We start from the raw sequence: 26134 nt of genomic DNA on the forward strand, positions 1-26134 counted from the left end.
ATTAACAGGCTCCGGAGCCAGCCTGCCTGAGTGTGAGTTCCAACACCGCCGTTCACCAGCCAGTGACTAAATCCTCCCCCTCCGTGCCTCATCTCTGGCTCCTCCTCTCGCACGGACAGTCTCAGCAGCTGCAGTGGTGAAAACCCAAGGGCTGAACAGGCTCCTGTGTACAAAGTTCCTACACCCACGCCTGACACGGAATCACTGATGGTGAAACGTGAGCTATCAGTCGTCACCCAGCAAATATATATTAAGTACCTGCTACTTGATAGGCACTAGGAATACATTAATGAACAAAACGAATAGGATTGCTACCATCCTGAAGTTTCCAGTACAAAAGAACAAGGCAATAAACAAGCAAACAAAATATATTCCTGAATAAATTACTGGTTTTGGTTTCGGTTTTGGTTTTGGTTTTAGTTGGGGAGAAGTTTCGTTTCTCTAGGCGTCATGTGACCACCTTCCTTCTCCATCACCCGTGGGAGTATGTGAACCGGCAACCAGAGGGGACGTCCCCCAAAGATACTATGGCCCCCAGTCTGGCGCTCAGAGTTAGAAATGACTCTGAAAAGCAGGCAAATAGCTTCCAAGTTCTGTTTGGAAGCGAAGCTAATGCTACCCAATCCTACCTTTTCAATCCCACGTTTGTATTTTTTCTCTGTTTTTGTGAACAACACACACATGGAAGACAGGAGAGAAAGATGGAAAGATGTTTCTGAGAGAGACAGGGAGAATGACAGAAAGAAAGAGAGCCAGCTGTCCAGAGTTGAGCCAGAATATTCATGGCATAGATTTGTTTTAATTTCTAAAACTGAATCTTAATTACTTTAACATATATACCTCATTCTTCCTTTAAAGGAAATCAAGTCAAACTACAATGTCTCTACAGATACGCTGGTGAAATAAAAATGTTACTGTTTTTAAGACAATAAATACTTCAGCAGAAGAAAAAAAGAAGAAGAAGAAACAATGTAAATGTGAAAACCAGCAGGGGGCTTTGATTATCTTGGGTCTCCAGGATCCTTTCTTCACTGGGTGCATTGTAGAAAGAAAAGGAACATTCTCTCCCTCTGGTCATTTATTATTTATTTTTATGCTTTAATTATTTGTGGAAATTCCTGACAGTTTCTTCTTCAGCTGGTTCTACCGACAGTCAAGTTCGCACATTAAGGAGAAGGAAGACGACCGACTGGGGAGGAGAAAACCTAGCCAGCCGCCGAGTGGCTATGAAGTGCCCGGCTGCAAATTTAGAAATCATTTGATTTAAGAAGGGTGATAGAGAAGAAAAGAAAAACGATGATGCTAATGATACAGTTTAACCCCTTTTCTAAATGTTGTGAGAGTACTTTCTCTCACTGCGCAACTCGGAACTGTTCTTTTACTTTGCTCCAAGGGCCACGTCCCCGCTGGCCGGCTGTGACGACAGGGGACACTTGGGCCTCCCTGGATAGAGACAGCACGTGGTTCTAGAGCAAGGACACCGCCGTGGGGTAATAATGATTCGGGAAAGTGAATCTCGTAGCATAAGGGATTATTGGGGTCCGTTCATTCATTCCCACACTCCTTCATTCATTCACAAATATGTAGAGTGCCAAGCACTCAGTTAAGGATTAGATTAGGAGACTATTTAAGTAATCTGTTTTGAAAGAGTGTACATTTGAACCAGAAGAATGGCTCTACGACCTTCCTCGTTCTGGTAAATGTATTTGTTTCTATCAGAAATCGTATTTGTGTGTGTTTGTTTGTTTTGATGCTGGCTTTACTTTTGATTTATTAGAGTGGTTTCTATCCTTGTTTTCTCTCTGTGCATTTGTTTACTTGTTTCTTTGTTTCTCAGGTATGATTGATGATGTTCACCTATCCGTATACAGAGACTCATCCTTTCATCTTAAAGATCAATAGAACTCATTTGAGTCTTTGGGTGTTCAAGGTAAGACATATTTTGAAGACCTCATCAAAGATTTTATGCTTTTGTTGTTATTTCTAGCACCCAAATGATAGCTACTATTCCTGGAGGCCTATTCTGTTCCTGACTGTTCTGGCCACTAGGTACTTTAAAGCCGGGATCGTTACTCCTTATAACAGAATTAAAAAGGGATTATTGTTATTCCCATTTGACAGATTTAAAAATTGAGGCTCAGTGAGATTAACAATCACTCCCTCACTAGTTAACCGCAGGGCAGGGTCTTAACATGTCGGGCTCAAAAGAGCACCTTCTTCAGAGTTTTACGTATTTTGTTCTTCCTTTCATAAAAACTTGACCTTAAGCACAATCGCAATTACAATTCCTCTAAATGTATACCGAAACGGGAAACGGCTCTTGGTTTTGCCTTCTTTCATAGCAGCTCCCGGGAGGGTTTATTCCAGCAGCTTCAGACAGTACCATGAGCACACGAGACGGGCATTATCTGCTCCCTGCGCGCATGCCCCAGGACCCCGAGTTTCCTCATTGCCTTGCATATCACACTCTTTTCTTTGAAGGGAATCCCATTTTCCCACCTGCATCCATCATTCATCTGTCATCCCATTCCACTGGTGAGGTTTTTAACTAGATGGGTTTTTTTTTTCTTTCTTTCTTGGCTAACCTTGTCTCTCAAGGTCTTTGCTGTGACTACAGTTTTAAAGCTCAGCTCATTTTCTTGCCCCCAGTTCGCCCCCTTGGGAGTAGCAATTAACACAGGCACCTGTTTTGTTGGGGTTTGCTTTTTACATATTAAAGGGCAGAGGCAACCTGCTTGGGCTGGTCTGCGCTTCCTTTTGATCTCACGGAAGCCACACAACAGTACCCACCTGCACAACCCCGAGCAGAGCAATTTAGGAATGGTGCACCGAGGAAGCGCGGAGGTGCTATGGCTCGGGTTTGAAGAGGGACTCATACAGTAGGAGCACGACCCCTTCTCAAACACCTCTAGGAGCAGCACAGGTACTGTGCCGGAATCTCGCCTCCCTCTTCTGATGCAGCGGATGAAAGTGCCTCTGAAGACGGCAAAGACCTGCGCTATCACAAAGCCCAGCATTTCCCATTGTGTTTGAACTGAGGATATTGCTCTTTCCGTTTTGCTAAGATTACACAAAAATGTAATTACCACGACACTATTCACCTGGGAACTTAAGAAATGAATGCTAATGCCGCTGCGTTGGGGGAGGAAGGCTTCCCTACGCTGCAGACACGTTCTCCCTGCATCCAGGATTCCGCCTCTGTCGGCTAGAATCGAGCCAGCCAGCGTGGGAAAGGGCTGTGCCGCTTGCCCGGCTCTAGAACCCCATAGCTGCTCCCTATGGATGCACGCATGTGTGTTTATTTTACAGGGTGGGTTTTCGTGGACTCAGTGTTCTCCTTTCTACTTTTTGCCTATTCAGTCTGCCAGAATCCTTGTGAATACCCATGTATTTTCTGTAAATAACATTTGGTTTAGGGCTAGGTTTCTTTTAAAACAGAAGTTGAATCAATGTGAGTTTGTGTCCCAAATGAGAACTTAAAATTTTTATTCGTATCTCCCACTTCCTATTAAGGCTCCATGCCTCAGGCATTTCTTAAATGCTTCAGGCATACAAGAGAAATCGTGTTTTTGTTTGTTGGTTGTGTTTTTTAGCGAAGAAATATAATTACACTATGTATAACTCTGACTTTACCTCAATACCCACATCTACACATGGGAAAGTTATGTGTCTTAGAAAAAATCAAGACTTTTATGTGGTTTGTTCTAAAACAAAAACAAAAACAAAACTTGTACTTGAGATTGGCAAGAGAGACAATGGGAATAGAGAATGAGGGGAAAAAGAAAAAGTGGGAATGGTATGAATTTTTTAACAAATATTAGAGATGATGTCTAGAAAGGAAAGAACATAGAACCAGGCACACGAGTTCTAGTTAGGAAGAGAAAGAAGAGAGACGTATTGCCATCACCTCCACCTTCATCAATCATTGTGTATCCAAATTATAAGGCCCTTGAAGATGTAGTATTTCACTGCATTTGAGGCTAATGACAGCACCGTGTAGCTAGTTAGGGGAGGTGGTGATAGTATTATAGGTAATGTGGGTTGAGGTCAACAAAACCTCTATCGAGCACCAACTATGTACCAGGCATCATGCTAGGTGCTGGAGAGTCAATGTTGAGAGGAAAAATGCCCAGTTCTGGGTTGTGAAGGCAGTTTGAAAAATATATGTCCCCAGTCTCACTCAAACCACAGCAAGGTGTTTTTTTCTATAAACAGATGTAAGACAAAAACACAGGGACCTAGAGAGAAGAGACGAGCAGTACAACTGGGGAAGCCAGGAAGAATGTAGACCAGCAGCCAGTGACCTAGAAGACAGCCAGCCAAGTCCCTACCTGACAGTGGGCAACTAAGAACAAGCCAACATACATAAGGTCCTCCAAGTTTCCATTGATTTTTCAAATGGAGCATGAACACACATATTCACAGGCTTGACAGATGAGAGAGAGAAGACTTCTCTCTGTCTACAGAACAAAGAAGCGTCCTGGCCCTGGAGTGGAGCTTGCAGCTTCCAGAGTCGCTGCTGAAGCCACCTGAGGTCTCATTGTTCTTTAGTGAGCTGAACCAGTCCCATTGGACCAACTCCCTGCCTGGGCCTGGAAATGGGAAGGAAAGGGAGCCCAAAAGAGCAAAGAATCTGTCGCTCCTTTTGAAGATCGCCAAAAGCTTCAGAGAAATGGTTAGATCTTTCTTACAAAACAGCCACCACCACCAAGAGACTGGAATTTTCCTCTCTGGAGGGAGCAGGGGGTCTCTGTCAGAGTGCAGCAGATGGAGGCCATACTGGGAAGAGAGGAATTAAGTGTCTGTCTAAATGCTGGACACTAAATGAAGAAGCCGCAGCCCTCTTCCTCTGCTGGGTTGCTAGATCCTTTGCCTCTAGACTTTTACTCTCTAAGCAGAAAAGAGAAGGTTACTTCTCTGGAGGTTCTAACCAACTCCCCTCCCACCCCACAGAACGACGAAAAGCTATTGATGCTGTGAATTCTTCAAGCAGTGTCTCACCCACATTATCTAGCAATAAAGCTCAAAGTCAGATAGCTCTCCTCATGTGCTCAGGGTTTCCAGACAGCTCATTGATGCTCCATTCTTAATCATGAGCAGACAGTCAATAACCAGATAGCTGAAAGAAACTTCTAATTTGGAGGCTAGAAAACGAAAACAAACAAAAAGAAAAGTAAACAACCAAAAATCTACTTGGAAAAAACAGAAACTCTGCAGGGAGAAAAATGCCAAGAATAATAATAACAACTATTATTAATACCCTTTGAGAGATTAGAGAATATATTTTATCCTTGAAACAAGAAGTGGATGCTATAAGAAAGAATGGGGGGGGGGGTTAGAATTTAACAATATCACAGCAAAAAAACAAAACAAAACAAAGACCCCCAAAAACTCAACAGAGAGCTGAAAGAAAATGTTGGAGTAATTGTCACAAAAGTAAATTGAAAACTTCAAGGAGATTGAAAACAGGAGACAAAAGCTATGAATATTATTTTAAGAGATCTAATATTCAAATAATTGGCTTTCAGAATGAGATACAAGGAAAATTGGAGAGAAATAGCATCAAAGAAAAAATGCAGGAAAATTTTTCCACAAGTGCAAACCATGTACTTGCGGAGTGAAAAGGCCCATGGAGGGCCCAACAAAATAAGATGAAAATAGATCCAGACCAAGGCAAATCCCTGTAAAATTGCAGAACTTTGGGAACAAAGAGAAGGTCCTTCAAACCTATCAAAGGAAAAATCAGGACACATATAAAGGAATAGTAATTGGCTGGCATACTGGAAGTAAGAAAACAGTAGAGTAATAGCTTCAAAAGTCTGAAGTAAAGTGATTTCTAACATAAATTCTACGCCTACCCAACTATTCAATCAAGTCTCAGGGTATAATAAAAGCATTTTTAGATGTGCAATATGGAAAGAAAAATGCACCCCCTTTGCAAAGAGTGAAAACTGTCACAAAATATGGGAAGAAAAAGAGATCAGAAACAGAGAGAGAGAGAATCTAAAACAGGATAGAAAGAAAGGATATCTGTAGTGAAGGGAGAAGCCACAGAAACCCACTCATTCACACCACCCTAGTGCCATTCAGGAGACAGGAAATGGGGGCTGTCACCACACTGTTATATCTTGCTATCTTTTTAATCTGACTACTGAATAATATGCTATTTTGAACCAGGGAGTAAAACCAAGAAGGTGAAAGACAGAAGTCTAAGAAACAGGCGAAGAAACTCAGAAGGAAAGTAAAGGGAGTTCCAGGTATCAAAGAAAAATATAAAAGAAAAAATACAAAATATTATCTGGGTAGTTCAGATGAAAGAATCTCTCAAAGAAGGATTTCTCTAAAAAAAAATGTAACTATAAGTGTCCTAATATTAAAGGAAATGATGCTTAGAAGCTAATAAAAAGTAAGGGAAGAATAATTACAAATGGAAAAATTATTAACCTTAGTAACAATAAAAAAATTAGAAAGGAAACATAATCATGTCACCACGCTCATTTGTGAATAATATTTGCATAGACATAATAATGAATAATAAACAATGGATAATGATTTAATCAAAATTATAATAGTACTATATGGGGAAGATGGGAAAGCAGGGTGGCTAGTCTGAGAAAATTAAGTCTAGGATTCCACAGGAAATATGTAAAACAAAGATAGATGCACGTTATTTAGAAATACGAGGGTGTGTAAATGCCAACAGAAACAGCTGAAAAAGACAGAACCAGCTGCCGGTCAGAAGGGGTCTGGGTGATGATATGGCACGATGCGTGGGGAACCCCTGTACTTTATTGGGAACTTTGTAGTATTAGTTAGCTTTTTAAACCACGTGTATATATTACGTGGATGAAAATGTTGTCAATCATTAAATGTCTAGCTTAATCACCATTATATCTCCAGCACCCAGCACAGTGACTGGCAGGAAGCAGGCCTTTCCTAAGTATTTGCCGAAAATGAAGACAATTGCAAGTCCTAGTCCTACCCTAGAGGAGCCTCCATCAGAAGAAATGAATCCCATGGAGAAAAATTCACAACACGAGGCACAGCTGTATCCGCCTCCTCTGGGAACCATCAGGACGGCTGAGTAGAGCTGAACCACTTCCTTACCCCCCTCGAGTTTCCGAGGCTATGGAAGCAGCCACTTTAATAAACAGGTAAGAAGTGGTCGCAGTCATGGTGGGGGCAGGAATGCGTATGATCGTAACATTGACCAGCATTATGTGTCCTGCCCATCATCATACTATTAAAAACCACAGTGTGTGAAGAAATGCCCTAGATTTCTCTAGGGGGGTAGAATACGTGGGAAGGAGTGGAGCTTTGAAGCAAGACAGACCTGCGTTACCATGGGAAAGTCATTTAACCTCTTTTTGCTCATTTTTTCAACTTTGGGATGAGAATAATAGCACCAGCCTTGCAGGAAGTTCTAAAAGAGAACCTCTGCGGAAACACCTTGGTGTGGAGCAAGAATTCGGGGTTGGGGAGCTATTATCACTCTGGTTAGATCGGGATGAAAGTTCGCCGAGATTGAGGATGTCGTCTGTGTTGTTCTCCAGGACCTAGAACGGTGCCTGGCACATAGCTGCAGGGCAAAGAATATTTGCTGGATGAATGGATGAACTATCCTTTCAAAAGGAACAGCATTGGTTTGGGGACTGGCCTCTAGTGGACGTGGCTCAGCTGCTACCATTTAACACAGCATCTTAGGTAAACAAAGTTTGGAGAGAATCAATTTTCCTCCAAGAATCACACGAGCTGCCTGCAGAGAAACACCTCGTCCTATCACAGAACGACTCACTTCGAACATTCCCACTTTGAGGGCCTCTGACTAGCAGCGTGGTAGGTGCTGAGTCTGTAACGAAGAGCTCATGAAACTGCCATCGCACACATGTCCCCATGTGTCCTGGTGTTCCGTTGTTCCGTTTGGTTCCATTTGCCCTCCAACGATGTCTCCACGAACTTTAATGACAATCCTCTCTAATTAGAAAGATTTTTCTTATCCTCAATATGTTTTCTTTCTTATTATCAATGTTAAGATACACATTGACTTACACAATTAGGCAACCCAAGCATGTTGTCGCTCTAACAGGCATGCGTCCCCGCATCTCCTCCTCCTGTGGCAGGTGTCAGGTGGCAGGAGAGCTTCCTTTTTGACGAGGAAACCATTCAAGATGCTTAGGCACCTTTAAAAGAGTGCAAAGCATTTTTCTCTGAACAGTTGCTTTATTACCCTACCCACAAAATCAGATTATAATAAAGAAAAGACGAAAGCAGCTTAGCTACTTTCCTAACTCTTTTTTTTTTTTTATCCCCCTCTGTATTCCTTCCTTTTAAATGTATCCTTTCTGCTGTCCATGACCATCTGGAGAACATAAACAACCATTTTAGAGCCCAGATGCCCAGCCACGGAGAATTCCCTAATTGAGTTATGCCGCAGTCAGCTGCGCAGAACCACACCCACAGCCTTGGCAGGCCCCCCGGCCCTGCTGCAGAAACTCACAGAGATTCTGAGGTTTCCAACTGGGAGGTGTGCTGCTTCAGGAAATATCTGTTCTGCCCTCCCTCCAATTTCCCATTTGCTGGCATTTTTCATTGATCTTAGAAAACACATGGCCAGCATCTGTCTGTGAATAACTATTTGTCATTGTGTAAAACATCGATGAAACGTTCTGCTTATAGAGATTTCTGCAAAACAAAACACAGACTATGCCTTTTTGGTGGAACTGTTTTTCTGAGCCAAGTTGTGAAGCAACTGCCATGCTATGAGGGTGGAGATAGGTATCTTGATCTCACCCAGAGTAGAAATGTCCTTCATAAATAAACCTAAATGCGGAAATAATTATTTCTAGCTTGTGGTTGTTGTTGTTGTTGTTGTTCCCAGAGAGAATTCTTAAGCACTGTGTCATTAAATTCTCACTCTAACCCTCAGATCTGGGCCTTATTATCCCATTTTAGTGTTGAAGAAACTGAGGTCTAGGGAGGTTAAGAGAATGAGTCTATTATTAATATATTCTAAATCCAAATATATAATTCACTATTTTAATTTTATTTTTTTAGAAGATTTTATTTATTTACTTGACACAGAGAGAGAGAGTGTGTGAGCACAAGCAGGGGGAGTGGCAGGCAGAGGGAGTGAGAGCAGCAGACTCCTGGCTGAGCAAGGAGCCCGATGCGGGGCTTGATCCCAGGACCCCGGGATCATGACCTGAGCTGAAGGCAGATGCTTAGCTGACTGAGTCATCCAGGCGCCCCTAATTCACTATTTTTAAATTAAAGCCACACACTTTTAATCATTTGTTTCTTTTCTATTCATACATCTATTCATTCAACAAGCATATTCCATAGAATGATGTTAATAGAATCAAATTTCACAGTGAAGCTTTCCGATGTTTATAATCACATTAGGTAAATTCTCAGGGTATTTTATGTATGACCAATTTTGAGGGAAAAGATGAAGAGAAATAATAGCAATTACATCATTTAATGATAATTTAGAAATAGAATTTTCTTACCAAGATCCAAGGAAATGTCTTATTCAAGCAGGTATACATCCCAGCATTGCTCACAAATATTTCTTCTTTCAGCTCATTCAATAAGCATTGTCAGTCTTAACAGGTGTTGGTTGCTGGTTCTTGATGCCCCTATGAGAAAGAGAATCATCTGTCCCTTGCCTATGAGGACTCGTTGGAGTTGAACTGTTATAATAACAAATACAGATTGGGTCTTCGTCCACTGTAGCTGGCACATAGCTCCTAAGGCCCTAGTCATTTCCAATATAAGAACAATAAGGGCATCTTTTGTTGTCATATTTGGTCTTTTGTCATCAGTTCCTGAAATAGCTGCAGAGCCAGCAAGGTGAAAGGAGTGTCTCGTTATTCACACCGAACCCCTTTCAAACACACCTCGTTTGTGTTAATAAGGTGACTTTTGCAAATCTCCTAAGGATGGGAGCTGCTTTGCCAGGGGGACCAACCATGATTAGAAGACTGGGACTCTCAGTCCCACCCCAACCCCCACGCCCTCCCACTGCTCCTCTCCTCCCATCCTTCCCAACTCAGAGGCTGGGAAGAGGAGCTGGAGATGGAACCAATTGCCAATGACCTATGATTTCATTAACCATACCTATGTGGTGGAGCCTCCATAAAAACCCAAAAGGAAGAGATTTGGAGAGCTTATGGGTTGGTGACCATGTGAAGGTTCTAGGAGAGTAGTGCGCCCAGAGAGGGCATGGAAGCTGAGTGCGTCTCCCCACATTCCCTGTCCCATACATCTCTTCCATCCACTATTCCTGAAGTATATCCCTTTATCATGAACCCCTAATCTAGAAAGTAAGGTTTTTTTTTTTAAGATTTATTTATTTGAAAGAGGGGGAGAGAGGAGGGAGAGAGAGCGAGCAAGGGGAGGGGAGCAAGAAGAGAGAGAACCCAGAAGCAGACTCCTGCCAAGTGCAGAGCCCAATGTGGGGCTCACTCCCATGACCCTGAGATCATGGCCTGAGCCGAAATCAAGAGTTGGATGCTTAATCGACTGAGCCATGCAGGCAACCCTACTAAGTACATTTTTCCCCTGAGTTCTGTGAGTTGCTCTAACAAATTATTTGAACCTGAGGTTATAGCATGTTGGTCAGAAGCACAGGTGACAACTTGCATTGGCCTCTGAAGTGTGGGGAGGTGTGAGAGTATTTAAAAATTCAAGAGTTTATTTGGACAAAAATCAATCCCAACTGGGCAGTGCCAAACCCGAAGTGGTTAGAAGCACTCACCAACAGGAGCTAGAGGGAAGGCTTACACAGAGAAGGTGTGGAAGCAAAGAAAGGGAATTATTTGATTGGCTATAGCTTACAGCTTAGTGGGCTGCTGGTGATTGGTTGTCCTTAGGTTTCAATTTCATAACCTTGAGGCATTTACAGGCTTAGATGTTGATTTGCTTTCACAGGCCATGACACCATTAGGCCTCTTTATTTAATCAGTTTAATGGGGAGAGGCGGCAGTCCTGTTGGACTGAGCCCTTACCTGTGGGATCTGATTCTCATCTGCAGGGACACAGCGTCAGATCTGAGCTAAGGGGCAGGACACCATGTCAGTGTCTGCTGAGAATCACGCGGTGGTGTTGGAAAACATACTGGGCTAGAATAAGAGACAGACAGGCAAGAAGTCTGGGACACACACCCTGTAAATCCTGCAACAAAGTGTCAGCGACCAGCAGGGGAAGCAGCCACCTGCCTATGCGATAGGGACAGCTTCACAGATGAGGTAAGACCCGAATGGCTTCTTAACGGGTGGTTAAAAGTTCTGCACACTAAGAAAAGTCAAAAGAGCTTCAAGGATAGAAAAGGGTATGTACAAAGGTGCAGAGACACAGAGGAACCTAGCGTTTGTGGCAGGGTGAGAAGTCTGGTTGGAGCAAAGGTGCTGGGGGCGGGGGGATTCTGACAGATTAGGTTGGATGAATCACCTGGAGGTTATGTTCTATGCTGTGCTGGCTAGACAGTCCTAGGCAAAACAGAGAGCCACCCAAAGGTTAAAACAGAGCAGTGCCACAGTCAGATGCATTGTTCCAGAGCTGTAACCCGATGCGACAGTGAGGCAAAGAAAAGATAGAAACGGGGAAGCAGGTGGAAACAGAGAAACTACGTGGACGGAAGGTGTGGCTTTGACAGTCGTCATGGAATAAGTAAAGAAAGAAGGTGTTACTAGTCATTTCCCCTGGTTATTTATTGTGGTCTGTAAAGTCACTGTGACTATGAAATTAGCAAATACTGAGACATTGCTCCTAGGGGAAACACATGGTTAGGTTCCTTCAAGCCTCTTGTCATAACATTTTTGTCAACCGACCAATACGTAACCTTGTTTTATGTATGTGTCTGGTAGAGACACCTTTTTTAACATATCCTGATGATTTATGAACATTGAGCAGCCAACAGCACTATGCCTCATGCCTGAATGAAGCTTATCTAACACACGTATTTTCTCCGTGAAGCACATCACAGCCTTCTTGTGCTAGAAATATTAGAACTTCAGCACTCAGTACTGTGTTTGGGGCTATTATAAACAGAGAAATAAAAAAAAAAAAACACACAAAAATACCAAAAGCATGGCACTAAATAGACTGTGGAAAGGACACTTGCATGCAGTACGAGCACTGAAACAGGAATGCAGCACATCACCTTGCTGCGCCCCAACTGGAAACCTAGGCAGGCACGCGGGTAACTCACAGTTTTGCCACCCCGCGGTGCACGTCTCTGATTAACCCTGAAAGCACTGCAAGTATGTATTCAGGTGCTATACATAAATTTTAGCAGGAAGGTGAATTTGCAAATGTGAAATCAGTGAATAATCAACTGTACTTTAAATCACTCAAGATGATAAGAAAGCCGAAGTGTAACCAAAGAACTTGGGAGGACAGGAAGGGGGACCAGGTGACAAATGCCCAGGAACAGGTAGAATGGGAAAATACCAGAGTTTTAGAGACCATGGGGAGGGAGAGACTTGAGAAGTAGGGTGTGTTCAACAATTGTACAGGACTACAAACTGTATAATACGGCTAGAAAATGGAATTAGAATGTGTCTCTTCTACCATGGTGACCTAGTGGGGGGGGGGTTTCAGTTGAGTGGACAGTGGCAGCCAAGGTGACGGGATCCCTGCTTGATGCTGGTTATAGAAAGAGTGGTAAGACATCCATGCTCTCAACAGGGTTTCCGACTCTGGAGAAACCAGGCACGTATGAAGAATCATTCACTTATCAACAAATATTCATTGAGCATCACTATGTGCCGGAAATAATTTAAGCACTGGGAACGGACAAATATGCAAAGTAGGCAAACCCTTGCCTGCATAGAGCCCCCATTCCAGTGTGGAAGACATTCAATAGAGGAGCAAATAGATGATAATCTACTGTCGAATGCTGAAAGTGCTCTAAAGCAAAAGAGAGCAATGTAAGGGGAGAGATATTAATAGAGCTTGCTATTTTAGCAAAAATGGTGAGGGATGAATGCTGGGCAGAAAATGAAGGCAGTGTGGGAGGGAATCTCACGCAGACCCTGAGGAGGAGCGCAGCGGGTGGAGGGAACCGTGAGCAAGAAAGCCCTCCCTCCTGCAGGAAGTTGCTCCATGTGCTCCGTTAACAGCCAGGACACCGGGGTGGCTAGAGAAAGTGAGCAGAGAAGAACGTGGTAGAATCGATAGTCAAATAGGCTAGAACTACAGTAACTTAGCTCTGGTGGCTATAAGAACATGCCATAGACTGGGTGGCTCGAACAACAGACATTTATTTCTCACAGTTCTGGAGGGTGGAAGTTCAAGATTAAGGTGCCGGCAAATTCAGTTCCTGGTGACCGCCACTTCTTGGCTTGTAGACAACCACTTTTCTCTGTGGCCTCACACGGACTTTCCTCCATGTGTGCAACTGGAGAGAAAAAGATCTCTCTCTCTTTCTCTTTCTCTCTCTGCCTCCCTCCCTCCTTATAAGGGCATTAATCCTTTATGGACTCACCCTCATGACTTTTATCTAAACACAATTACCTCCCAAAGATCCCTCCTCCAAATACCATGACACCGAGGCTAGGGTTTCAGCACATGAATTTGGGGGCGAGGTGGGGCCAAACATTCCGTCTATAGCATGTAGCAATCCACAGTAAGGCAAGTGCTACAGGAGTCTAGGTAATAGAGGAATCACAGAGAGCTGACACACTTGGGAAGTCTTCAGAGAACAAGTCAGACTTGAGCCAGGCTTTCTAAGAAGGAGCTAAGCTATGTGCATGTGAGTGAAAGGGCAAACAACTGGAGTGGGGGAGAGGGGAGATCATGAAGAGAAAAAGCAAAACTGAGAACATGCCTAAAGCCAATCAGCTGGCATGGAACACCAGTGCAGGGTGATTGGGCAGGAAACTTTGGGGGTGAGGTAGTCTGAATATGGAAGACCTTGAAAGCCGATCTAATGAGCATCCAGAGTTTTTGGAATCATCCCATATTAGCTAACAAGGTGCTTTGGAAAGTTGAAGGTGGCAGCGGCATGTGTCCAGGGTGAATGGAGAGAAGATACTCAGAGGCAGGGAGACAAACAAAGAGATGATTACAGTAGCTCAGTGACAAGCCACTAAGGTCTGTGACTAAGGTCCTGCCCCTGGAGTGGAAAGACAGCTGCTTCCATTATGAAAGGACCACGGCCAAGTTTAAAGATTTGCCAACAGGGACGGATGACTGAAAGGACGGTGGCGTAACTGACATGAAGCCGGAGAACCACTGGAAAGAATCAGCTTAGGGAATGGGTGAGGGCAGCAGTTATTATAATATGAGAAAATTCTAGGACTTGGAGACGGAGGTGCCTACTGCAGGTGAAGGGGCAGGATGGAAATTCAGGAGACAGAGATCCTCAGATAGGGTGAACCTCTGGTCTGATTCACCTGAAATAAAGCCCACCCGGAGCACAGTAACTGAAATCTACAACGAATGCCTGCAACGGAAATCATAAGTAATCCCGCCACGAGCTGGTGCTTACTTTGATGGAGGAAAGCAGGGGGGGAAAGTCCTGAACTTCAGAATGTGATGGGATTTGGTGGAAGTAAAAAGACACAGAAAACCAAAGGAACAATCACAAAGTAGTCGAGACATTTCACAAAATTAGGCTAAGCTCGTTTTAGAAACGAACCAAGCAGATAGGAATTCCCAGTGGAAATGGCAGCTTACAAGTGTAAGCCACACCGGGGTCCACGGAGAACACGTCCCATTCGCCACCTGGCTGCTTAGGACCCACAAGTATGGCGTGAGGAGAGGTCACTTTGGGAAGGGAGGAGGCCTCGAATTCCCTGGAACAGGTGAAAGGGGTGAATTTTTCTTGAGAAGGGAGTCTCTAAATAGCATCAGAAGAACTGTAAGCAGTCTGCCCCGCCTCCCCCCATGAACGCAGGGAGAATTCTACATAGCTCTTACACAGCTTTATTTAGGACTGGAGGGGAGCCAACTGTCTATTGTTCAAGTTCACATTTTAGCTGATGATGGAAATTCACACATTCTGTACGAGGCCATCCTGAGGAGCAGTCCTCAGTGTGGGACTTTGGCAAAAATACTACATTCTAGGACAAACATGCTTTCCAGAGAGGCAAAGATTTTTAAAAACAAACAAACAAATCAGCCAGCCAGAAAATGGATCTTTGTTTTAAGTGTTTACCACAGGGAAGATGTCTGCTGAAAAGTTTGAGAGTAGCGATAAGCATCATTTCCCCCATTAATTATTTAGTTAGATTAAAAGAGAAAACCCACCACACTGTCTTGGCATTTTCCTGTGATTATAGGAGGGGCCCCACCTTGCTCTCCATAAGCTTCGATTTCTTTAAAACCTCAGAATATTGAAAAGAAAAAGAGAAATCTCCACTATCAAAGGGTACTAAAACATCTTGAAATCCAACACGAATTTGGGAAGGAAAAAGTAATAGCTATGTGACCCTTCACAGGTGCTTAACCTCACCTGACTTTGTAAAATAAGGCTCGCATTACCTCCAGGGGTATGGCCAAGATAAATAAAATGTTGTGCACTGTTATCTCCCTAGGGAAACCATCCCTCCCCATCTCATGTACAGTAGATGGCTAGCCACTGTATAAATCACCGGTTCAAGTCTGTACCAAGCATTTATTACTATTACTGTTTATTATCTTTGCTGACTTACCTGTTTAATATCTACGTCATCTGAGCAGACCATAATCTCCAAGAGAACAATGATTTTGTCTTTTCACTGCTCTATCCCTAGGACCTACAACAGTGTCTGGCACAGAGTAAGTGATCAATAAATACCCAATGACTAAATGAAAATGGGTTGTTCATTAAATACTGGTTCTCTTCTTCCCCCTGGCCCCATTCCAAACTCACATGGAAAATATATGGTTTATATACATAAAAACAGATCTAACCTTTCAAATGGAATCATTACATAACCGGGAAACACAGAGGAGGATCCAGGAGCTGTTGCCCTCACCGCCAACATTGAATTTACTGTCTTCCATTTGCCTTGTATATGGTTTGAGTTGCTGGAGCAACTCCTCCTCTCTTTATATGAAATGAGATAATACATGCACCCAGCTTGATTTGCATCCGTAAAACAGGTACTGAATATATGTTAATTTCCTTTCCTTTCAGTTGTATGTACTTCCGTTGCTCATAATATATTTTTTATTAGAAATCAGAAGCTTATAAGAAAAACACTCAGAGGAATCTCAAAAACTCTGATTCCCACAAAAACTAAATACGAAAAAAGAGCCAGAACATTCCAGTTGACTTCAGGGCTGCTGCCTGATTTTATTAAGCATGATCTGATTTCTCTGAGTTCCTGGAAAAGTGCTATTGTCATAGGACTTCTAATATTCTTTAGTTCCTTCTAAGAAAAGCTCAGTAGAATTCTACCATAGATTTTTTTAAAGTAAATCTTTGAGATGACAGTCAAATGGTATTGAATTCAAAATGCTCTAATCTTTCCCCAAACTCTGTTTTGTGTGTGTGTGTGTGTGTGTGTGTGTGTTTTGGGGAGGGGGTATAAAACCTTAGACTCCCAATTCAGTGTATAAAATTTCCCAGCACTTCATTCTGTGAGGATATTTTTACTAAAACTCATTAGCTTTTTAAATATTATACTTGTTCTAATTTTCATGCAACATACTGAACTATGAGCCAGTTCAAATAAGATTTAAAATAGGACTCCATTTTCTTTGCACATAACTACTCTTAATTGCATAGAACAAATTTTACTGCCTTTGCCCAATTAAGAAAAAAGGTGGAAAGGATAATTAAAAATAAATCAAAACAATCAAATGTTACATTTGTAATTTCCCTTTACATGGTGTTTGGGGTTCAGTTTCATTTTGTTTTGTTCTTGTTTTTTTTTTTTTAAGATTTTATTTATTTATTTGACAGAGAGAGAGACAGCCAGAGAGAGAGGGAACACAAGCAGGGGGAGTGGGAGAGGAAGAAGCAGGCTCCCAGTGGAAGAGCCTGACGTGGGGCTCGATCCCAGAACTCTGGGATCACGCCCTGAGCCAAAGGCAGACGCTTAACAACTGAGCCACCCAGGCGCCCCTGTTTTGTTCTTGTTTTTAATTCAGGGTTGGAGGAATTGTGAATTTAAAGGAATATTCTCAGTTTGAAAAATGTTACACAGGTTTCTCCAGAGAAGAGAGACTGGTTTGTCTCAGAGAATGAGCCCTGCACACCGGGAGAAGAGGAAATCTGCTTCTCTTTTCAGCTCAATTTATAAGTAGCTGGGGTTGTTTCCTCAGCTATAAAAGGAATTATGTCGACAATCACAAGATTGCCTGTATTTTCTAAGTGCTACGAGTCTACGTATAAGCATTTTTAGTTAGCCTCAGTTGGAACTATAATTTTGATCTGTAACAAATTCTTCTATGGGATTATTACTTTGGGTCATTTCAGTATTGAGAAATGTAGTTTGAAACCTATCAGCCATTAAGACTTTGGAGTACTACCAGAATTAAGACTGTTTCCTTTAAACAAAATTAATTCTGCTTTTCTATTAAAGAATAATTCGAGACTGAGAGAGCTGAGAATTCACTTATTAGTTAAACCACTACCAATAGTTTTATATGCTGTTTTGGGTCTTTACCTTTCTACTACTAAAATTACTTTCCCATGTCAATAAAACTTCTTCACAATATTTTTGAATGATGGTTTAAAGTTTTTATGGACTCTCCCTTTTCCAACTCTAAGTATTTAGAATGATTCTCCTTTTAAAATCTTATAAACAATACAGCAAAGAACATCTTTCCCACAAATTTTTATTTTGCATTTCCATATATTTCCATGTAACGACATGCGTGAGGGGCAGTTACAGAGTCTTATGTGAAGTTCTATTTTCACTACTTCTCTTTGGAAAGAATATCATTAATAACATATTAGAAACAGAAAAATGACAGTATGAATTACAAATAGATTTCTCTAGTGTAATAATTATTCGGAGGAGGACCCATCACACATAGGACATATTTGTATCTCAGCCTTGTGCTTCACTCAGATGCCAAAGGATATAACCCAGCCCGCCCCCTTGTCCATTTTATTCTCTCTGGATTTTTCGAGATGACAAAATAAGTCTTGGATCAAAACATTATATTTTTGAATGAATTATGTTCTGAGCAGAGTCAATGACACCCCCTCCCACAAATGTACTGGATTCCACAGCTACGTAAAAATATTTTTTGAATATATATATCCACTGAATAAATGCCCTGAATAAATTAAATTAAGCTGGAAGCAAATACTACAGAGGCCCTAGTGTACTTTTTATAAGTGGTTACATATGTATGTCCCTGCTTCATAGTTAATATTCAGGAAGGATCTGATGACGTTTATTCACAAAACAATTGCACAAAGTAATAATTACATGTTAAGAAAGAACTTTTACACAATTCCTAATTGTTGATAAACATATACTAGAAATCTCCTTGAAGAAGGATATAATAAGCAAGACACCCAAAAGACCCAGAGGTTACCTACATATAGCTAGTATTTTCCATTCGATGGATAAGCCTTTCAGGTTTTGCTTGGCCGTATATCTGAATACTACTGTGTGACCATCAATAACATCAGTAATCGTTTCAAAAAATAAAATGTCAGAACTCATATTTTATCATCTCTTTCTGAACCTCCCCCTTTCTACTGAAATTGCAATTCACTTTTTTACACCAAAGGTTTTTTTCTGATAAGAAAAGGAGTAAACCCAAATTTAAAAATTTGTTAAGTTGTAGAAATGCATAAAGAAGAAAAGAATGGGTCACCCACAATGACACTGCACAGGGATATGCTTATAAACATTGTTTCATAATTACTTCTTGTCTCTTTTCCTCCTGGTTTCTTCTTTTGCTATCTATATGGCAGCATATCTTCTGATTTCTTTCCTATCTATTCTTCATTTAATATTTATAATCACACAGTACATACAATCTTGTGTGCTGCATGTTGCTTAACGTTACTGATTATTAAAAGCATTTTCATGTCATTAAAGCACTCTTCATTTTTAATTACTACATAAATATTCCATTGTGCAACTGTACCATAATTTACTTCCTCCAATCCAGGATATGTAAGGAGATTTTATTTTTCACTGCATAAGTAATGCTGCAATAAACAGTCTTGCTTCCAATTTTTTCTTTTGCAATTCTTATTATTTCCTAATGATAGATTCCTATAAGTGGAATTAATGGTCATAAGATATAAATGTTTTAAGGCTTCTCAAACAAACTGTGGTAGCTACTAATTTACCTGATTAAATTTTAATGAAAATATTGATTACAAAATCTATACTAAAAATAAAAAATAGTAAATGTTAACGGATATCATTTAGTAGTTTGTGCATTAAGGAATCCCTAGATATCAAATTTACAGAAAATTTCAAATCTTCATCCAGGTTGCATCCCAATAAACTACCTTGTGTGGGGCAGCTTTCACCTTAAACAGGAGATTTCATGCCCATGGATGGCCCAGGTTGACATAATATGTCCAATACACAAGTTGGTTGCTTAGAATCCCTTGAAAAATTAGGAAAAAATAAAGAACAAAGTCTTGTCATTTCTCATCATTAAATTATTGTGTTTTTATGAAGGCATGCTTACCATTTTGAAAAGATATATTAGACACATTCAATCTTAAGTCAATTGTTTCAAGATCTTTTTTAAAAAAAACTTCTGGTTTTCTTGTGTTTTTCCTCAAGCAGCACGGAGCTGAGCACAGAGGACAGAACAAGAGGGTAGTTCTGTGGAGAAGCGGGGGGAGGGCACGTTAAACAGTGGTGCAAAGTTATGAGTCATCTGACTATTGAGTCAAGTCCTAACACAAGTTTATACAAATAGATCCCTCTCTATTCCTTTAAGAACACAAAATTATGCTCATCCCTAAAATTTTATTCTGTGAAGAAATACCTTTTTTGACTTAAAGATGACCTATTTTAGAATGGCTCATCTTCTCATACCACAAAAAAATATTAGTTCATACTTACAAAATTTCATGCCTTTTTCTTCAATAATCATCAGTATTGCCTATTACTTAAGTGGATGGGAGTCAAATTTAATCACCTGGAGTCAAATCTCAGCTCCACCATTTGTGACCTGGGTGGCACAAGGTAAGTCACTTACCTGCTCTGTGCCTCAGGTTTGTCATCTTATAAACAGTTATAATAATGGCACCTCCCTCTTAGATTACGGTGGGAATTAAATGAGTTAATAATTATAAGGTGCTTAGACCACTTTATCTGGCATATGGCATTTGGTGTTAGAAATCATCATCGATGCCACCAGACACTACAGAGTATGGGATTCTAGTGACACAACACTTGTGACATACACAGAACAGGAAAGTACAATGATTAAAGGCATATAATAACATGGTATGGCGTGTATTAGGGGCTAAATGAATATTACAGGTAAAAGAAATTACAGGACTGCCACAGAGGAGGTAATTGTTAACGTATAGTGTTTTATAAGTGGTCTCACAGAAAAGGTGGGACCCAAGCAGTACTTTGAAGAAGAGCGGAGACTTGGCAGAAGAGTGGAGGAGCATTTTACACAAAAGATATGTTGAGAAGCTGTTGATATATTCTGGGAACCGTTCTGGGAACAGTCAAGCTATCACAAAAATGGTTCTTCTAGAAAGGATGGGGAAGTGGAGGGTCTTAAGCAGGAACCTCCTCAGAAGTTGGATTGCCTGTGAGTGCCTGGTAACTGCTGAGGATTCTGAGAAGGACAAATGAGAGTAAAATGAGAAGGAGATTAGTCCATCCCTAATTTTCAAGATGATTTATATTGGGAAATATTAGAGATAAAAGAATAAAATAAAAAACTGAATCATGAGGCTATTTAAATATTCCCCCCAAAAATTCTAGGATATTTCTTTTTTTTTTTTTTTTAAAGATTTTATTTATTTATTTGACAGAGATAGAGACAGCCAGCGAGAGAGGGAACACAAGCAGGGGGAGTGGGAGAGGAAGAAGCAGGCTCATAGCAGAGGAGCCTGATGTGGGGCTCGATCCCATAACGCCAGGATCATGCCCTGAGCCGAAGGCAGATGCTTAACCGCTGTGCCACCCAGGCGCCCCAAGGATATTTCATACTAATAGAGATCTGGTAATTCACACGCTTTCTTTCCAGTAATTCTTTTCTCTTTGTGAACGGTAGCATAGAAATAATCGTGCCTGGCCTAGTCAGTTGGGTTTGGTTTTAAATTTTATTGTCTTTGTTGAGAGCAGAGCTCCAAAAACTTGCTTAACTTTTCATATAAACCCACAGCCCTTATTCTACCAGGAGAGGATAAGAACTTAAGGGCCTTGATATACGCAATTTGAGAATTCAGATATCTAACAATATCTAATTTGTGATTCAGTGGTTATCGGCACAAATACGCTGAATCTGGAGTTATAGGAGTGCTTTCTAGGCTTATCAAAATTAGGAGTTTTTTAGATTAACAGAGTCCACTATTTGGTTAGCAGACGATGTACAATGCTAAGATGCTGGAGGTTGATTATGAGTTTTCAGATGTCCTTGGGAAATTTGAAAAATGTCTCCTGATATTAAAACACAACCAATGGAGAGAGAGTTCCTGGAGATACTACGGAGCGTTTGTCTTTGCAGATCTGAAGGAAACAATTAGCAATCAATCCTCTTTTTCTAAAGATTTATTTATTTATTTTAGAGAAAGAGAGAGCGCAAGCAGGAGGGGCAGAGGGAGAGAGAATCTGAAGCTGACTCCGCGCTCCTCCCCAGGGCTCGACCTCACAACCCTGAGATCAAGACCTGAGCCAAACAAAACCAAGAGTTGGCTGCTTAACCGACTCCACCACCCAGGTGTTCCCACAATCATCTTTTTCTAATACAGAGGACTTGGTAGGTGGATGTGACCTTTTGTGACAACTCTGAAAATAAACACTGGCCAATGTGCCTAAACAGAAAAAAGAAATTAAGATAATTATGGACATAAGAATATTAATTAAAATATGTGCAATATGCTCTGTTTGTTTTTATAGGGTCTTGTAACAGAACTGTCTTTTTGTGAGTAACGTGAAATTTTTTTTCCCCTGAAAAGTCTATCATCTTGAAAGTATAAAGAGATCAGCATAAAAGAGGTAGGGAGACGTGTCTATTTTCCAGCCAAAAAGAGGCCTGTAGGTACGATTCATTCTGTAAATGAATTGAAAGGCTATTTTTAACTCCTTCTGTTATTGTGATTGTGCGATATTACAAGACTTTGCTGTTGAATAACCGTGTGACCCTGGCAAGCTTCTCCAAGCCACCGAACCTCAGTTTCCTAATCTATAAATGAAGGTTAAAAACAGCAGGAGCGTGGATGAGGGCACATTCCCTCAAACGCTTATAAGGCTTTTTGCAAAATATAAAATGTTGGTAATCACTTCCCTAGCAAGAACTCCCTTGCTATAAAGTGATGTGGCTTGCTCAGTTCTTTGGAAAGCGCTCCGGCCAAGTGGCATTCTCTTCCCTGAATGTACTGGGTGTCGAACTGCATCCTCCCTTCAACTAGCAGAGTCTGAAACCAAACGCAAAGGTTCAATTACTGTGACACTTCTCTTCTGGGGTGAGCCCGTATTGGCTCCGATAATCAGAGTCCCAATTAAGCTGCACTCCTCTGAGGATATATTTATGTTTTGCTAATACGGAAGAGTCTGTGAGGGGCTGCTAACCATTGCTTAAGTCTGGGGGACTTAATCTCTTAGATCATTCTCTTTATTTTCCATTTCCTTTCCTCCCCATCAAGCGTTTTTTCGTCATTCTGTGAAGCCCCCCTTGACTCTACGAACTAACACCAAGCCCCAGAGTTTCCTCTTGATGAAAGCCCTGATAGTCCAACCTCGCTCTACATTTTCAGTCTGCCAGTTGCTAGCATATTACATGACCAGCTGAGCCACTGACTAGAATAAACAGAATGCACTTTACCATACAGGGATATTTTGCAAGAGATATATTCTCAAGTCTTGGAAACTTAACTGTGTGTTACCATATTGTCTTCCTTATGCTCCTTCTGTTTCTTAATTTCACACATCACTCCATTCTTTGAAGAAATTTTCCCCCAATGTGTTAAGAAACTGAGTCATGTCCTAAATTCTGTGAAAAAAAAAAAATCAGGAGGGTGGGAGGAGGTTTATATCTGCAAAGAGCAATCTTGTTTTCTCTCAATAAGTTAGTCGACCTGGTCATTTCACATATGAGTTCATGGGCATAAAAGTGCTTTGAAAATTCCAGAGCCGCACAAGTCTGTGTTATTCCAGGATTCCTTTTCTGTTTGTGGGCTAGAAATGGGTCACACGCCAGTCCTTTTGTACTCACCAGTCTCGTTTTAGGTGAAGTGGTTTCTCTGAAGTTCTCTGGCTGAAGGCATTTCAGCTTTAATAGGTCACTTTTTGCTTTGAGTAGTACAGAGGTCCTCGTTTGCAGGGAGATGACCCTCATGAGCCTTGTTCAAACTGCAGGAGCTGGGGACGCTCCACTAATCGGTTGATCACAAAAATCAAAGGATCTCTCTATGAATCTTAACATACATTTGCTTATTCTAAATCGGCGGCTTTGCTAGTCATATGGCAGGCTGGCCTTTCAGACTAATAGTCTCTCTCACTGGAATGGCTTTTTTTTTTTTTTTTTTTTTTTTTTTTAAAGAATGAAGTCTCTCTGATCTCAGAAATAGAGGACTGAGCTCTAACTAAAAACTGTTGTTGAAGCCGGTGATTTTTTTTTCACCTTCATCATTCTGCGTTTCTCAGCTACATTCAGTGCTGTCCTGACATATGTTAATCAATGCATTTGTTACCACACAGCTTGACTATTGCATTTCTCTGGTAGTTGGCTTATCATCGGCTATAATTATTTCAACTCCAATTAATTCTGAACTTCTTTGCAAGGTTATTTACTTGCTTTAAGCAATAAGACAACATGACACCTCTTTGATTTCTAAGCATCTGGTCAACTACAAATTGAATTCAATGCCCTCTTCTTTGCTTGAGCAGTCTATTTCAGTGACCCTTCTCATTAGATCCCTGGTATTGTGGTCATCGACCGGCCTGCTTGAAAAACAAATGCTAGTGAGAGAAATCATGTCAACATGAGGGTGTTGAGGCCCACAGAAGCAACACTCCAATGAATGCTAGAACCCCGTTTATGGCGGTGTGGTCATCCAAGAGGACAGGAAGACAACCAGGCAGTCTTGGCTCTGGACTCCACTGAGGGAAAGAAGAGAGACCTGTTACGTTCCAGATTTTATTTTAGGTGCTCTACTATGACTAGATCCTTTCCTAGTCACCACAATTCTTAAGAAGTCAGAATGATTAGCCTTCCGTAACCGATGGGCAAAGGGAGCCTCAAAAAAGTTAAGGACAGACTGGCTCAAGGCCACACGACTACTAGGTGGCAGGACCCAGCACGGAATTTGGGTTTTTTAACCACAACGCCACTGAGGAAAGAGCTGGAAGTAGCAAGCCAAATTTTAGAAGTTTGTATGTATGGCGAAGTGGGAATAGCGCACCCAAGAGGTAGGAAATGCAAGGAATCTGAATCAGGAAGAAACGAGCCCTAAAACGCAAGTCCTGAAGCAAGAGTGTTAATTGATAGGCAGAATGATATATGGAGATGGATCGAGATGGGCCCAGAGTCTTTTTCTGTAAAGAACCAGATTGTAAATATTTTCAGCTTTGCACCCCGTACAGTCTCCGTCTTAACTGCTCAACTCTGTTTTTGCAGTGCAAAAGCAGCCATGAACAATATGTAAACAAATGGGCATGGCGATGTTACAAGAAAGGTTTATTTACAAAAACAGGATGTGGCTTTGGGGCTCTATTTGCAGACCTTCCAGTCTACAGATTAATGTCTCCAAAGGCAGCTCCTACCATATCCCCTAGGGGTTATTTGAAAATGGAGAGGGAGCTCTTTTGATTATCACAGTTGTGGAGCTCAGAAAGAGCTACTGGCATTTAGTAGATTCTGGCCAGGGACGCTGAAGATCCTGCACAGATCCTGGGGTAGTCTCATCGAAGCTAGAATTTTCCCCACCCTAATGACAACAGCATCGTCATCAAGAAACACTAGATTAGGCAGAGGTGACAACATGTGCATTAAAAGTCAAAACCCTTATTTTCATTCCACTTTGTAGGGATCAGTAATAGGACATGGAAGACATAAGACCTTCTGGAAAGAAGAGGGCCTTTAGAATGAAACCAATCTGCTCCGTGTATGGTTTTCCTACCTGGTACCTGTATGTTTAAAGCAAGTTCCCTGATGTGTCTGATGCGTGGCTCCTGTCAATAAATAGGGAATAGTCCTAACTCCCTCATCAAGTTGCTATAAAGGTTTAAGGAAAAAACACATGTGAAGTGACTAACATAGGGTATAGATTGCGTAGACCCATGCTATCCAGTAGAAATATAATGTGAGCCACATATATAATTATTTTAAATTGTCTAGTGGCCACACTGAAAAAAAGAAAAAGAAAAAGAAACAGGTAATAATTTTAAGAATACAGTGTATTTAGTACAACATACCAAAAATTATCATTTCAACATATCAGTATCAATAATTATAATGTGATATTTCGTATTCTTTTTTCTATTTAAGTTTTCAAAATCTAGTGTGTACTTTGCAATTACAGCATTTCTCAATTTGGAAAAGCTATGTTTTAGGCGCTCCCTAGCTACACGTGGCTGGTGGCAGTGCCCTGGTTAGCTCAGGTGGAAACTCTGAGTTCAGGTTACATCTGAGTTCAGGTTACATTCCATTTCCAATAGGCCACTGACTCCTAGTCAATATGGAGAGGTTTTTTTGTCACCTACCCCTTTCCCAAACCTCCAGATGGAGAATAGCCCCCAGCCCTTGTAGAACAGGGTCCCCCAAAGCTTCCCAGATTTTAGTGATGAAGCACTTCCCAGACCACAGTGCCCAAATTTAGCCAAATGCAAAATTAAAATAGCTGTACTTGCTTCCCATTAAACTCCCCTGACGTCCAAGAAACAAACACCACCAGAAGGCCTGTATTTGGTAGTGCCTCTTTGGCAACCTCTATCTCGGGGAGTTTTCTAAATAGCAATGCAGTACATTCTAATTACCCAGGAGTATCCTGTAACTTCAATATTCCAAGTCCAAACAAGGAAAGACT

The sequence above is a fragment of the Ursus americanus genome, chromosome 9 (assembly GCF_024610735.1).
Source record: "Ursus americanus isolate L20-20 chromosome 9, mUrsAme1.1.p, whole genome shotgun sequence".
Classification (NCBI taxonomy): Eukaryota; Metazoa; Chordata; class Mammalia; order Carnivora; family Ursidae; genus Ursus; species Ursus americanus.